The 16,231-nt window shown below is 47.4% G+C and overlaps 1 pseudogene; it reads right to left on the bottom strand.

The window, feature by feature from the left end:
* Window positions 1-820: 820 nt before the first annotated feature.
* LOC146835106 (5S ribosomal RNA) lies at window positions 821-939 on the bottom strand (annotated as a pseudogene).
* Between the last annotated feature and the right edge of the window lie 15,292 nt (window positions 940-16,231).

The following is a 16,231-nucleotide window of genomic DNA, read 5'->3' as shown; positions in this document are numbered from 1 at the left end:
CTCAGGCCCCCAACCTAGCAAGACACAAACCAGGGGAGCCAACACCGAAGTAAAAACCCTGGGAGCAGAACAAAGACCAAAAGGTAACACCAAGAGCTGGCAATGGCTACCCAGGACACAAACGTGCAGAAATCGTTGGTAGCCAGATGGACTGGGATATGGAGAGAAGCATCCAGCAGATCCAAGGACTCCAGAAACCCCCCCACCGATTGCTCAAGAGTAAAATGAGAACAAGAGACACCATCTGGAACTTGACCTGAGGACAAGGCGTGATTCGAAAAACGTCAGTGTAGAAACAGCAGGGGAAGAAGTGGAATGGAACCAGGAGATGGCAGCAGAAGGAGCAGCCCGGCCACGCCACTGCCACGAAAGGGCTGGCAAGAAGTACCCTGACAAGCAGGACCAAAAGCCCTCCAAGAACATAAAGAACCTAGGCTGGATCAACTCCACTGGGGTCAGAAGCCAGCGAACCTCCGCAGATGTCTGAACCACATCCTCCAAGAAGAGACCAAACAACCACACCCGAGAGAAATGGAACTTCAGAAACAACCCTTTCTGGGCTACATTCGCCTATCAAGATCCCAACCACATCTGCGCCAAACCACCACAGAAGATTCAGACGCAGAGGCAGCCACCCCCAAGGAATCAAAAGAAATGTCTGACAAGAGCTGGACCTGCAAATCCAGCAGCACCAAATTAGGAGATTGTCCTACCCATGGTTCATAAATGCAGCCAAGGAGTGGAATCCGACAGCAATGTCCAAATAGCATATGTAGAAAAGGTCACAGCCTAAATAGCAAAATTGGAAATGGAAAGAATTAACCTACAGTACCTGGTATTCCCATGCGGTCTCCCACCCAGGTAATAACCATGCCCGACCCTGCTTAACATCATAGATCAGACGAGGTCAGTTGTTTTCTGGGTGGTATGGCTGTAGGCTCCACCCCCTACCTCGTCAGGAGTTGCTGGCAAATCAACCGTATAAATGATTGCCACCAAGGAAGCCATTTCTGCAGCAATGAATCCACCCACACTGAAGCGGGAAATATGACTGCAAAGTTCTGCAAAGGACAGCGTTATGCCAAGAAACATGGAAACCCCTGTTCCACAACGTCATTCCATTCAGACTCCAAAACCATATCCTTCACACCATCGGAGTTAGGCGAGGGGTCAGGGTCAACCCCCAACCACTCAGCCTGAGGACTAGGCTCACTGGCCATAAATGCAGCAGCAAACGGCAGCCAGGATCAACTGCTGGATAATAGTAAAAGAAGGGAGAGGCACAGAAGCAGCAGCCTCCTCCACATTATGGGACTACTCATACGTCGTGCCCCCTGACTCCATACTGGAGCACAACAGAGGCACTGAACTGCAAACTTCGAAAACAAAAAAGACCCAGTAAACCAATGACGCTGAAAACGCCATGGCAGCCAAGGAGCCAGGCCCAGAATACAATGCAGTAAAGAAACAAGACAGCTTCAAACCACATCTGAAACCAAATGCAATATCACTTAGATACATCCTGGGCACACACCTTTCCTTTAAGGAAGGTATCACTAACTAATTCAGAAGATTGGTACAAGCTGTCCCATCTGATAAAAATGTGGATACTTGCCTACTCGAAACTGAATTCAGATAAACATTGCAAAGGTTGATCCACTCCCAGGAGGCAAAGCTCTGCTCATCAGCATACTCAGATCCACAGTGGCTCCTCTAAAACGCATCCCATGTATGTGCCTCATCTTATAAGTGGCCTGAAGGGTTGTAAATCTCAAAACCTACAGGGACTTCACTGCTCTCACTTAGGAACCCTCATTCTCAAATCATCTTCAGTACCAGCTGTACCTCCTGCAAGATCTCCAGAGACAACATCCCAGCATCTTCAGAGACAACATCCCAGCATCTCCAGAGACAACATCCCAGCATCTTCAGAGACAACATTCCAGCATCTCCTGAGACAACATCTCAGCATCTCCAGGGACAACATCTCAGCATCTCCAGGGACAACATCCCAGCATCTTCATAAACATCCCAGCATCTTCCGAGACAACATCCCAGCATATTCAGAGACAACATTCCAGCATCTCCAGAGACAACATCCCAGCATCTTCAGAGACAACATCCCAGCATCCCCAGAGACAACATCCCAGCATCTTCAGAGACAACATTCCAGCATCTCCAGAGACAACATCTCAGCATCTCCAGGGACAACATCTCAGCATCTCCAGGGACAACATCCCAGCATCTTCATAAACATCCCAGCATCTTCCGAGACAACATCCCAGCATATTCAGAGACAACATTCCAGCATCTCCAGAGACAACATCCCAGCATCTTCAGAGACAAAATCCTAGCATCTTCAGAGATAACATCCCAGCATATTCAGAGACAACATCCCATCATCTTCAGAAACAACATTCCATGATCTCCAGGGGCTACATCCCAGCATCTCCAGAGACAACATCCCAGCATCTTCAGAGAAAACATCCCAGCATCTTCAGAGACAACATTCCAGCATCTCCAGAGACAACATCCCAGCATCTCCAGAGACAATATCCCAGCATCTCTAGAAACAACATCCCAGCATCTTCATAGACATTCCAGCATCTACGGAGACAACATCCCATAATCTTCAGAGACAACGGTTCAGCATCTCCAGAGATAACATCCCAGCATCTTCAGGGACATCCCAGCATCTCCAGAGACAATATCCCAACATCTTCATAGACAACATCCTAGCATCTCCAAAGACAACATCCTAGCATCTCCAAAGATAACATCCCAGCATCTTCAGAGACAACATCCCAGCATCTTCAGAGACAACATCACAGCATCTCGAGAGACACCATTCCAGCATCTTCAGAGACAACATCCCAGCATCTCCATAGACAACATCCTAGCATCTCCAAAGACAACATCCTAGCATCTCCAAAGATAACATCCCAGCATCTTCAGAGACAACATCACAGCATCTTGAGAGACACCATTCCAGCATCTTCAGAGACAACATTCCAGCACATCCAGAGACAACATCCCAGCATCTTCAGAAACAACATCCCAGTATCTCAAGAGACAACATCCCAGCATCTCCAGAGACAACATCCCAGCATCTCCAGAGACAACATCCCAGCATCGTTAGACAAAACATTCCAGCATCTCCAGGGACAACATCACAGCATCTCCAGAAACAAAATCCCAACATGTTCAGAGACAACATCCCAGCATCTTTAAAGACAACATCCCAGCCTCTCCAGAGACAACACCCCAGCATCTTCAGAAACAACATCCCAGTATCTCAAGAGACAACATCCCAGCATCTCCAGAGACAACATCCCAGCATCTCCAGAGACAACATCCCAGCATCTTTAGACAAAACATTCCAGCATCTCCAGGGACAACATCACAGCATCTCCAGAAACAACATCCCAACCTGTTCAGAGACAACATCCCAGCATCTTTAGAGACAACATCCCAGCATCTCCAGAGACAACATCCCAGCATCTCCAGAGACAACATCCCAGCATCTCCAGAGACAACATCCCAGCAGCTTCATATATATCCCAGCATCTCCAGAGACAACATCCCAGCATCTTCATAGACATCCCAGAATCTTCAGAGACAACATCTCAGCATCTTCAGAGAAAACATTCCAGCATCTCCAGAGATAACATCCATAATCTTCATGGACATCCCAGCATCTCCAGAGACAACATCCCAGCATCTTCAGAGACAACACCCCAGCATCTCCAGAGAAAACATCCCAGCGTCTTCAGAGGCAACATTCCAGCATCTTCAGAGACAACATCTCCATCGACAACATTCCATCATCTTCAAAGACAACATCTGTGCATCTTCAGAGACAACATTCCATAACATCCATAATCTTCATGGACATCCCAGCATCTCCAGAGACAACATCCCAGAATCTCCAGAGACAACATCCCAGCGTCTCCAAAGACAACATTCCAGCATCTTCAGACACAACATCCCAGCATCTTTAGCGACAACATCCCAGCATCTTCAGATACAACATCCCAGCATCCTCACAGACATCCCAGCATCTCCAGAGACAACATCCCGCATCTCCAGAGACAACAATCCAGCATCTTCAGAGATAACATCTCAGCATCTTCAGAGACAACATCCCAGCATCTCCAGAGATAACATCCCAGCATCTCCAGAGAGAACATCCCACCATCTTCAGAGAAAACATCCCAGCATCTTCAGAGACAACATCCCAGCATCTTCAGAGACAACATTCCATCACCTCCAGAGACAACATCCCAGCATCTTCAGAGACAACATCCCAGAATCTCCAGAGACAACATCCCAGCGTCTCCAAAGACAACATCCCAGCATCTTCAGAGACAACATCCCAGCATCTTTAGAGACAACATCCCAGCATCTTCAGAGACAACATCCCAGCATCTCCAGAGACAACATCCCGCATCTCCAGAGACATCCCAGCATCTCCAGAGACAACAATCCAGCATCTTCAGAGATAACATCTCAGCATCTTCAGAGACAACATCCCAGCATCTCCAGAGATAACATCCCAGCATCTCCAGAGATAACATCCCAGCATCTCCAGAGAGAACATCCCACCATCTTCAGAGAAAACATCCCAGCATCTTCAGAGACAACATCCCAGCATCTTCAGAGACAACATCCCAGCATCTCCAGAGACAACATCCCAGCATCTCCAAAGACAACATCCCAGTATCTTCAGAGACAACATCCCAGCATCTTCAGGGACGACATCCCAGCATCTTTAGAGACAACATCCCAGCATCTTCAGGGACGACATCCCAGCATCTCCAGAGACATCCCCAGAAACATCCCAGCATCTCCAGAGACAACATTCCAGAATCTCCAGAGACATCCCAGCAACTCCAGAGACAACACCTCACCCTCTCCAGAAACAACATCCCAGCATCTCCAGACACAGCATCCCAGCATACCTGGACAAGAAACTGTCTCGGGGAGACAGCACCATGCCACGCGAGGCGCCAATACATTGCCACACTGGGCATGAGGAGGTGCCAGAAGGCAAACCTTCATAGCCTTCGCGCCCAGGATCTGGGAGAACAACACCATCATCATCAGAATGACTCCTACCCTCCTGCAGTTCGGAGAGAAAGTGAAGACCCATCTCTTCACAGAATACTTTCACCTCACCCTTTACCTTGTCTCTGCATCATTGTAAACAATCCTAAATACTTATTTTGGGCTTTCACTTCTCTTACTCCCAGATGGCTGTGCGCTAAATATGTAAACCTTGCAGACATACCGCGTGCACAAACACAGCAGAGCAGATAGACTCAATACATTCTGTGCAGGTGTTCATTGATCGGTATTACATTTAAGTTTGTGTACACGTCCTAGTAATGGAGTTCGTTCAAATTCCTCTAGAGGACGCTCATGTATCATTTATTTTAGATAGTCTCTTCGATGGAGGAACATGTTCATGCAGTTAGTTATAAATATTTACAGCCTCTTTCTGTTTTGGCGCAGCCGCTTCGTAGACATTTTATTTCCCACGTGTCCTACCAAACAAAAAATGTATGCAAAAGCATAATACATTAGAATATAGAGCAATGGAGACCGCGTTCGATTTAGGGTGACCACCTACCTTAAGATCAATAAAGACGCGGTTTCTATTCCTGGAGTTTTGTGTGATAGCATAATGCATTCTGGGTGTTGTGGTCTTGTTTGGCTCCCATCGAGCGAAATAAATACAAAGATCTTTAGGTGAAAAGTTCAGAACTGGAGTGAGGTGGTCCCCTTAATTCTATTGCTTTTACATTAAAGATAGGGGACTAGCACAAAATGTCTCAGCAGAGCTGTGGCACAGCTACCCTTCCATCGGTTGAGATCCAGAAACCCATCCTCCACAGCCAGGGGCAAACTAGACCCGAACTTCGCGCGGGGGAGGGGGGGGGGGGGGGGTTTGTGGGCTAACACTCCCAGCCAGTGCTGGCCCTAGCACTGGTCGCACACGGTGCAACCGTTGTTTTCGGCGCCCCTCCCCCATTTCCTCCTTCTCAGAGCTTAATTTGTAAAAAAAAGATAAGTGCCAGGGCTCTCGTCGGGAGGCCACTGCAGCTTGCACCGCACAGTGCCCCTCCCAGCGCTGTCAATGATAGTTACAACACAACTACAAATCATCTCAATCCTACAAGAGTGGCCCTTCGGACTATATCAGGCCCCCAAAGCTATGAGCATGGCTTGGGTGCCACCAGGGCTTTAAGTCGGATGACCTGGGGGTCTCTTAAAGGGGCGTGGCCAGTGTAATTAAGGGCGTGGCTTAAAACACAAGCTAAAAATCTGTGCTTAGCATAGTGTGCCGCCCAACTTGTATTTTGCTGTTTCTGTCATTGTATCCAGATATATGATACGAGTAACATCATACCTACAACAAGTCAGGGCTATTGGCTTCATCAATGGTTGTTAGGTGCATAAGATAAATAAGCAGCAACTATGGCTTGCATATAATATTGAGAAAGCTTCCCTTTAAAGCCCTGGTGACACCACGACGATGTTGCTGCTCCCGAGTTTCAAACAGAGAAGTGGCAATTTGCATTTTCAATAGGGCCCCCGCAGCCTCACTCGCAACAGCGCTTGGAGTCTTGTGTTTTAAAAGCAGACACATGGGTGATCTAAGAAGCAAGGATTTCCCTTCCCCTACAACGCTCACTTGGCATGATGTCATGTCGTAACTTCTCCACTTGTGAAAAGTGAGCAGTGTGAGCAGGCGCACATCGATGTGCCTGCTGTCTCTGCAGTCCAGAAAACAACGGACCGCTTGTGCCAGGGCACAAAACAGAGCCCCATGGAGACCCATTTCGTGGCCACCTTTAAAAAACTGCCGGTGCTCAGACCCGGTGAGACCCGGCCCACTTAAAGCCCTGGGTGGGACGTAATAGTGGTTCTAATGTAGATTGAATTATGAATTTACTGTTGTTGTGGTCATCTCTAAATTTGCCGGACAGCGCCACCTTGTGGCAGAATGACAAATGCTGGTGTTCACAATTATGTGCCGGTGCGGAGCACCAGAAACTACCAGCTCAAATTAAGCACTACTCCTTCTCCATGAATTTCCTCAATACCACTCACCAACAAGGCACCTCATCTCTCTTTAGCCCCTTTCTGACAAAGTTTCATTTTTTTATAACACTACTCATAGTTTACTCACACTGTTCTGTGATCTGCATGGTACACGTTCTTTGTGGCAGGCACATTAAACCTCTGCGCTGTGTGGGTGACAGGAGTGCCCATGTGAGTGCACGGTGAGCGATGTGACAGTGTGAGAGTAGGGTAATAGGCTTGACTGCAGGGTGATTGAGGTGGCCATATGAATTTGGGAGTGGATGTAAGTGCAGAGTGTGGGACGAATGAATGCATGGTTAGTGATGGGCTGGTTTGAGTGAGATTGCAGATTGAGCAGTGAGGGGACAGGTGAGTGAAGTGTTACATGAGTGCAGGGTGAGTAGTGTGTTCGTGTGACTGCTGGTTGAGGTACAGGGTGAACAGCACAAGTGCATTGTGAGTGCAGAGTGATCACTGTGAGTGCAGGGTGAGCAGGTGAATGGTGTGAGTGCATGGTGATCAGTGTGAATGCATGGTGATCAGTGTGAGTGCATTGTGATCGCTGCGAGCTCAGGGTGAGCGTGAAAGTGAAGGGCGAGAACGAAGAGTGAATTGTCTGGATGCAGGGTGCATTCCCAGATACTTGAAGTAACTCAGTATGTTATTGACGGCAGCGTAGGGTTTGAGATAGAAGTTAAACTACTGCTATAATGGCATTAATTAGGGATTGAGAGTGGAGGAAATAAATAATGTGCTGAACCTGCAACAAACTTCCAGTCTTATGATTAGGGTCACCTAAAGCTGTGTTTTCAGCACTTATCTGTGCAGACTTGAAACAGCAAATATAAATAGAAAGCACTTTTAATTGTGTTCTAGGGCTGCCTGAATGATCCATGACTGATAATTAAAGGTAATAAAGACACTAAAGTCACATTACAAATGAATACATACTTTATTATTTATAAGCCTATTTAGTGTCAAGACGAGGTATTTGCAGGCTCCTTAAACAACACGTGGCTGGCATTTTTCTTTTGGCAGCCCTACTTTATATTCCTTTTCATGAAATGCATTCTCACACTATGGTGAAGGAATAGGCAGAGTGGGGGCCCAGGGGGTACTGGAACCAGAAAAAAACTAAGCCTCGGTAACCAGTATACAACGGTATGTAAATATGGAAATGGACTTTAAAGACCTGTGAAAAACATGTGTGTGCCAGAGATAAGACTCCAGACACTGCCCAGCGGAGCCCACAGCAGCTCGAGCTGCAGCAACCCGGGCTGAGACACAGGACGAGGAGCGTGTGGGGGGGGAGGCTGAAGCCCTTTCAGCCCTATGGGCGTTGCGCGCCTGGCCACAACCATATAGCCTTCTGATACAACTGCCCTCTGGGCTAAAAGAGTGAGATCCCGCCCCTGTAATTACAGATTTCCGTTAATTGAAACATATGCATTGCCTGGAATCCCTTGTGTATGTGACTGTGCACAGTCATTCACAGGAGCAGTGATGGCTGTTGTGAACATAGTGAAAATCACAATATATTCACAGACACATAGTAGTGCCCCAAGGAGGCCATAGTCCCGGCATCAAGAAAGGAAAATGGGCTGTGTGACTGCTGTTAGGCTGGCAAAATACAGTAATTTTCATGGTTCAATGGGCCCTAAGTGCTCTAGGCCCCGGTGCCACTGCACCTGCTGCACCAATGGTAGCTACGATGCTGCAAATACATCATTTGAAGGCAAATGTGAACCGGGCACCCCACACAGGCTACTACATTCCATACCTAAAACATACAAATGGTTCTGCACACAATACTATAGTTGAGCTATATACTGATACAAAAAACATTCTTAATATGTATACAGAAGGATTTTAGATTCCACGATGTATCTTTTTCCAAGAATGTTTCTTTATTGTGTTTTTACAAAGATAAAATCCAGTAGCCGACGCGTTTCATCCCGAAAGGGACTTCTTCAGGACTCCACATTATGAAAGCGTCTTACTCCAATCCAAATTTCATTAACAGTAATTCTGTTCCATTAGATACATAGATATGACGTTTTTCTGTCTTGATTACGGCTTGATAACCGAGGGCAGACAGTCCATCAATGCATCTGCTTCAAAACGTTGAGAAAGACGCATCGATGGACTGACTTCCCTCAATAGAAATTTGGATTGGAATAAGACGCTTTCATATTGTGGAGCCCTGAAGAAGTCCCTTTCGGGATAAAACGCGTTGGCTACTATAGCTCAACTATATTATTGTGTGCGGAACCATTTGTATGTTTTATGTTTATTTTGATTTTTTTCAATTGTGGAGTAGAGAGGGGTGTGCTCCTTGGTTTCCTGCACCATTCTTTTTTTTTTTTTTGAAAACTGTTTTTATTATTTTCATGTTCAAGGCATAGATATTTCTGACACATTTAAGCATATACATATAATCATTACCTTTGCATTGATAAAAATTATGGCACTTGGTGTTATAACATCGTAAACATTTCCACAAACTGCTAACTGTCTTCACATCACATTTCCACCTCTCCTCCGTTTTCAGTATCTGAGTCTTCCTCTGCTTCGATGTCGGGGGTTCACAAATGTATCCCCTGTATTTATTCCATGCCCCCCATATCTTGTTCCATTTCCCCGGACAGCCACGATTTACAAACACTGCTTTCTCTGCCATCATGGCCAAATCGAGATTCCCCACACCAGGCGGTAAGTGACGGCGTCTCTTTCGCTCCCCACTTTTGCGCGATGTTGCGCTTTACCACCATTATCCCCATTGTTACCCATTCCTGCGCTGGGCTTGTGAGGTCATTCGGTTCCCATACATTTAAAATGCATCTTCTAGGCTCGGGCGCCAGCGATATTTCCACCACTTGTGATATGGTCCTCATCACTTTTACCCAGTATTCCATTATCTTGGGACATTCCCACAAGGTATGGAGGAAAGTGCCCTCCTCCCCACAGTGTCTCAGGCAGTACGAATGTGGTGCCGACCCTATTGTGGGTAGGATACGTCTGGTGTAATAAGTTCTATGTAAGATTTTTAGTTGCACAAGTTTAAGTCTGGACGGTATCCCCACCTCCCGTGGTGAGGCTAGCGCCTCTCTCCATTCATAGTCGTCGAAATCGCCCACATCTCGCGACCATTTTCCCCTGAGCGCTCCGTGAGGGTCCGGGAGATTGTTCACTAACTTTCTATATGTGAAAGAAATGGCTCGTTTATACATGCAATCTGTCAGAAGCCTATCCTCCAAGGGGGTGGCCTCAGGGACCTCTGTGCTGGGTGGTAGGGCTGCCTGTAGCGCATGTCTAATCTGCAGGTATCTAAAGCGCTCGGAGGGCGCCAGGTCGTATTGCGCCCTGAGATGCTCGAATGTGGCTATTCCTGGGCTGGGGCTGAGATCATCCCGATACACAAAAAGGGTTTGCCCCTGGACCCGGCAAACTACAGGCCGATCAGCCTAATAGACGTGGCACAGAAGATTTTTGCACGTGTTCTATTGGGGAGGCTCCAAGCATGGATGGAAGAGTCTAACATTCTGACTCCTCTACAGGTGGGCTTTAGAGCTAAAATGTCAACCATAGATCAACTCTTCAGATTTCAGATGATATACTGGAAAACGATCAAACTGGAAGGAGGTAGTCTCTACCTTTCTTTTGTTGACCTAAAATCCGCCTTTGACATGGTAGATCGACGCCAGCTTTGGGATCTTTTGAAGGGAATGGGTGCCCCTCCACACCTATGCCATCTCATGGAAACCCTACATAAAAACACCTATGCCAGGGTAAGGTTTGGCCAAAACGGTGAATTAACATCTCCGTTCCCCGTTGAAAGGGGTGTGAGGCAGGGCTGCGTGTTGGCACCGACCCTCTTCTCCCTTTTTCTAAACGGCCTTGTGGAAGAACTGCTAGCCCTAACAGATATTGATGCACCCAGGCTATCAGGTAGGAAAATACCCGCATTAATGTTTGCAGACGATACTCTGCTCTTGTCTAAGACAGCAATGGGTATGGAAAGAGTTTTGGAGGGTTTTGCAACATTCTGTAGAATTAGGAACCTGGTCATTAATGTCAACAAGACCAAATATATGGTTCTGCATGCGGATACCACAAACTGTCCCATCCCAAAGCTGGACGATTTACCGTTGGAGCGAGTATCGGTCTTTGACTATTTGGGGCTCACACTAAGTAATAATATGGACTGGGGACCCCAGATCCTGAAGGCCAATTTGAAATTGGCCCAAATTTCCGGGGGAATCTTAAAGATGTACCGGGATAGCCCGATAAAATTAATTGGCCCGCTTGTAGAGGTTTATAGGGTACAGGCAAGAGGAGCGGCGACCTATGGCGCTGAGCTTTGGGGCCATAGTGCTGTCCAGTCCTTAGCTAGGTCAGAAAATCATTTTATGAGACAACTTTTAGCTTTACCTAAGAGCACTCCCCTCCAACCTCTTAGGATGGACCTGGGAATCCAGCCAATAGTTGATCTGGTTGCTTCCCGACCGGTTATGTATTGGCGCTGTTTGTGGAGCACACCAGAACTCAATATCTTTAGGGAGGAATTAAAATCAATTATGATACTCCCAGGGGCTGGTTCCATCTCATGGCTTGCACACATTAAAAAGTTTTTAGGTGAAATTGGTAGGGAGGACCTATGGCATAACCCAGAGGTGACTTGTGTTTCCCTACCAAAAAAACAGTTGGCAAAAGCGATAGAGGATCATAAATTGACCCAAATGCTACGTCTAGACCCGGGTACTAACATGACCTCTGTATTCCTTGAAATGAAATTAAGCTACAGCTTTGAGCCCGCACTTGATTTGATCCAACCTTTGCTTGCCAAGAAACTTTACATACAATTCAGGCATGGATCCTTACCCTTATTTTCTAGGACGAATAAATGGGTAGGCTCAATAAACCGTGCTTGCCCAGGGTGTAGTTCGAATGAGGAATCAGAGGCCCACGTGTTATTTTTTTGCAAGGCCTACACAAACCCACGTAAAAAATGGATCATTCAATTAGCGAAAAACATTGGGGTAAGCAATTACAGAGACCTACACAGGGTAATGAAATCTGATACCTCCCCCCTATTTGTCACAGTTACTCCGAAATACCTCTTTTCCATGTGGGTAACAAGAAAACATTTAGTACTGTAACGCCTTTTTCTTTTTATATCGCAAGCCGTGTCCATTTTGACTCCATCTCTGTGCTAAACATCTTATATTTTTTATGAACACATAACGAATTAAATTATTGTTTTATGAGAGGTTTTAAAGATTATTGAGTGTATATGTAGAATCTTTTTAAATGTGATGTCTGCACTTTTATGGTATTTTTACCGAAATAAAGTTTTCTGACTGACTGACTGACTGATTTTCCAATTGCATCCCATTTGTCAAAGCCCTTGCAGTGTCCCAAGCCGCCCAGCCGCTGTGTCACCCACAGAGGGGTGAGCTGTGTTAACTTTCCTGCCCATCCCATTTTAGCGTGTGCTACATGCCAGATGTCAATCGTCTGCCTAGTGGGTCCGAGTAGTATCGGTGTACGCTTTCTGTTATAAAGTGCGGACATCATGCCTTCAGTCCCAAGTCCACATCTATCTGCCTTATAGGCGGGATTCGCCTGTGGAGCATGCACCCATTGATTAATGACTTTCAAATGCGCCGCCCAATAATATAGCTGGATGTCCGGTAGAGCAATGCCCCATCGAACCACCCTTTGTTGAGCTTGCGTTGTGCGATGCGCGCCGGTTTGTTCCCCCACATTAGCCCCATGACTTGAGCCGCAATGCGCTTAAAGTAGGTGGGCGGCACTGAGTATGGCGTATTTTCGAGGGCATACAGGAATCGAGGCAGTGCCATCATCTTAAAAAGCGCTGCCTTCCCCAGCAGCGTTAGGGGGAGAGTCCCCCAGTGGGTGGCATCTCTTTTGAGACGCTCCAGGGGGGGCATAAGATTTTGCTTAAAAAATTAATCGGGATCCGCCGTGATGTAAATTCCCAAATATTGGAATCCCGCCACCGAGATCTGCAGTGGGCAATCCTCCGGGAGCAATGACGGCGGGCCCCGGAGTATGAAAAGTATTGATTTGGACCAATTGATAGTATAGCTAGATGCACGACCAAATGGTTCACATAAATTGAGAAGTACCAGGATGGAGCATCTGGGAGAGGCCAGGTAAAGCAGAACGTCATCCGCGTAAAGCGATATGCGATCTTCCCAGTCTGCTGTCCATCTCAGTCCGCGTATTTGAGGCTCCCACCTGATCCATGCCGCCAGTGGTTCCAGCACCAGTGCAAACAATAACGGTGACAGCAGACAGCCGTGACGCGTGCCTCGGGACAGTGGGAAGTCCTCGGATATGTGTCCATTAGCTGCTACGTGGGCCAGTGGCTTTGTGTAGAGTAGGCACACCCACGCACAAAACCGTGGGCCAAACCCCAAGTGTGTCAAAACCGCAAATAGGAAGGGCCATTCCACCATATCGAACGCCATATGGCCGCGTCCAATGACAGGATGACTGCTGGCTCCTGAAGATAAGGTATACGGGCCATCACTCCATGCAGACACCTCAGATTTAACGCCGTGTTCCTATTAGGCATAAACCCCGATTGATCCGGGTGAACCAGGGTTGCGAGATGCGGAGTGAGCCGCAGCGCAAGGACCTTCGCTAATATTTTAGCCTCCGCATTAATTAAGGAAATGGGGCGGTACGATGTACATTCTTCTGGGGACTTCCCTGGCTTCGGGATCGCCACTATTGTGGCCACACGTTGGTCCCGCGGGAGTTCTCCCTTCAGCAAGCTATCCCGGTACATGTTAAGTAGGTGTGGGGCCAGTGCCCCCGCCAGCTTTTTATGGAGCTCTATGGGGATTCCATTCTGTCCTTGCGCTTTTCCCGTCTGCAAGGAGCCAATTGCCACCTGCAGCTCCTCGGTCATCAGATCCGCCTCCAATGTGAGGGCTGTCTCTGGGGCGAGCTTGGGCATCGCAATATCCCTGATATAGGTCAGTGCCTCTTCCATTGTCATCGTTGACTGTGACGTGTATACCTGCTGAAAGTGCTGCGCTAGCCTGTGGACTATGGCTCGTGGGTCAGCGTTCATTGCATTATCTGTCATTCTAAGCTGTGCTATCCATTTTCTATCTCTCTCCCTTTTATCGAGCCATGGCAACAGCTTCCCCGCTTTATCACCGGCCTCGTATATTTTATGTCTTCCTGCACCATTCTTGACTGTCCACACAACAGATTGACAAGTGCAGATTGCTTTTGCCTCAACCCTCTGCTCGCTAGTATTCACCTACATTCCATACCTACTCTTGACATTACCACACGTCAGTACACCAAAATCCTATCAGTAGTAGAAAGAAAGTGATGTCACTCATCCTTTGACAATATCACAGGGATCATCACCATTGTTCCCAGCGCTCGCCCACTGGTCTCTCTTCGAGCGCGCAGTGTGGCATTTGAAGCGTGCACTACAGCAGGTTAGTCCAGCAGCAAGTGCCTCCTGCACTTGCTGCATTTCTTTTGTTGAAAGGACGCGGCTGCAGGACAGATTGTAAGCCTTTGCGAAAGTATTCATGTTTATCGTAGCGCCCATCATGCGCTTCAATTAACATGATTACTTTAACAAAGGCACACAATCTGTCCCGCAGCTGCGTCCTTTCAACAAAAGAAATGCAAAGATGTGAGGCTGGCGTGAACTTGCAGTGAGTGCTCTTTGTCATGGCAGCGCAGAGCTGCTGTGCTTGCACCACAGTAAAGTGGTCCCACGACCAGACCCGACCCGAGCGGTTCCTTAGCAGCCCAGAGGCAGCACATGCAGCTGAGCCAGACTACCGCTGGGCGTTGCCGAGGAGTCCATGAGTCGCCGTGGCCACGGCCTGCCAATTGCCGTGGGTTCGAGGCGGGCTCGCCTCAGTAAGGTAATTTCCTAGGCCTAAAATTGTTAACAAGCCTTGTTTATACATGCAGGAGGATTAGCTGCAGAGTGAAAGAGGGCGTTAGAGCAGACGCCATCAACGGTGATCACTTTGCATATTTATATATTATTGTATATGAATGTGTGCATGTATAATCCCCAGTTGGGACGGCCCCCACGTGACCTTCATGTTTGTGTATGCTGTTTTGCACACACGTCTGGTCACCGGCGCCTCAGATGGACTACACTGGTGACGTGTGTGCAAAGTTGTATTACACTTTCACTGTAAAGCGCTGCGCTGTGTTATTACCGCTGCCTAACATGACGAGGCGGTGTTACCTTTCATGCTAATAAAAAAGTGCTTTAGTGGCACGCGCGGTGACAGTCTTGATCACCTTCTGAGCTGCCGTCTGCCTGCCCTGTTACAGCGGGGAACTGCCCCCTGACAGTTTTAAGCTACGTCACTAGTCACCCCCACTAACTCTTTTTGGGTCGGAGGAATGTGGGGGCCACTGTGGTGCCTGTCAACTCAACTTCTCAGCATGCCGAGTGTCACTAAGTCAGCAGAGCCTGTCGGGACAGGCTGTGGCTGATGTGATGGTGGCTGCTGCCGGCGGGGCTTGGCAGGTAGGGGGCGGTACGCTGGACCGGGGCGGACCCTCTGTCAGCTAATGATTTTCTTGATGAGCTTCTTTTCTCGTGCAATAATACAGCCTGTGGCATATGATGCGACTCTTCTTGGAGTTTCTCATTGCTGAGATGGGTGTATTGCTTCTATTTATGTTTCCTTCGTCTTTATTGCTTGATTTTGTTTGCCAGAAAGTGTCACTCATAGTGGTTAAAATGTCACTCATATTTACACTGAAAATATGACAATGTCACACATGGCAATCCCTTGGCAGCTATGGAAGTCTACAATCCGGACTTGTGCTTTCAGAATTACCTGAAGGCACACGTTGTGCTTGCAGACGTGCTCCATTTCATTTGCTAATAGAGCGGTGCAGATTGTGTGCAAAGCTCTATTAACAAATTAAATGAGGAAGACTACAGGCTTTGATTCTTAGGATGTTGGGCGACGTGAGGATAGAAGCTACTTTCTCAGCTTGAAAGACGGCAGCTCTAGCCTTAGCCACAACCTTGCCCACAAGTACAGAAGCATTTCCAATATTATATACAACAAAGTCATAGCTATTTCTTATTTATCTTATGCAATTT

The sequence above is a fragment of the Triturus cristatus genome, chromosome 4_2 (genome assembly GCF_964204655.1).
Source record: "Triturus cristatus chromosome 4_2, aTriCri1.1, whole genome shotgun sequence".
Taxonomy (NCBI): Eukaryota; Metazoa; Chordata; class Amphibia; order Caudata; family Salamandridae; genus Triturus; species Triturus cristatus.
Note: the sequence above shows the minus strand (reverse complement) of the source record. Positions and strands in the feature narration are given on the sequence as shown.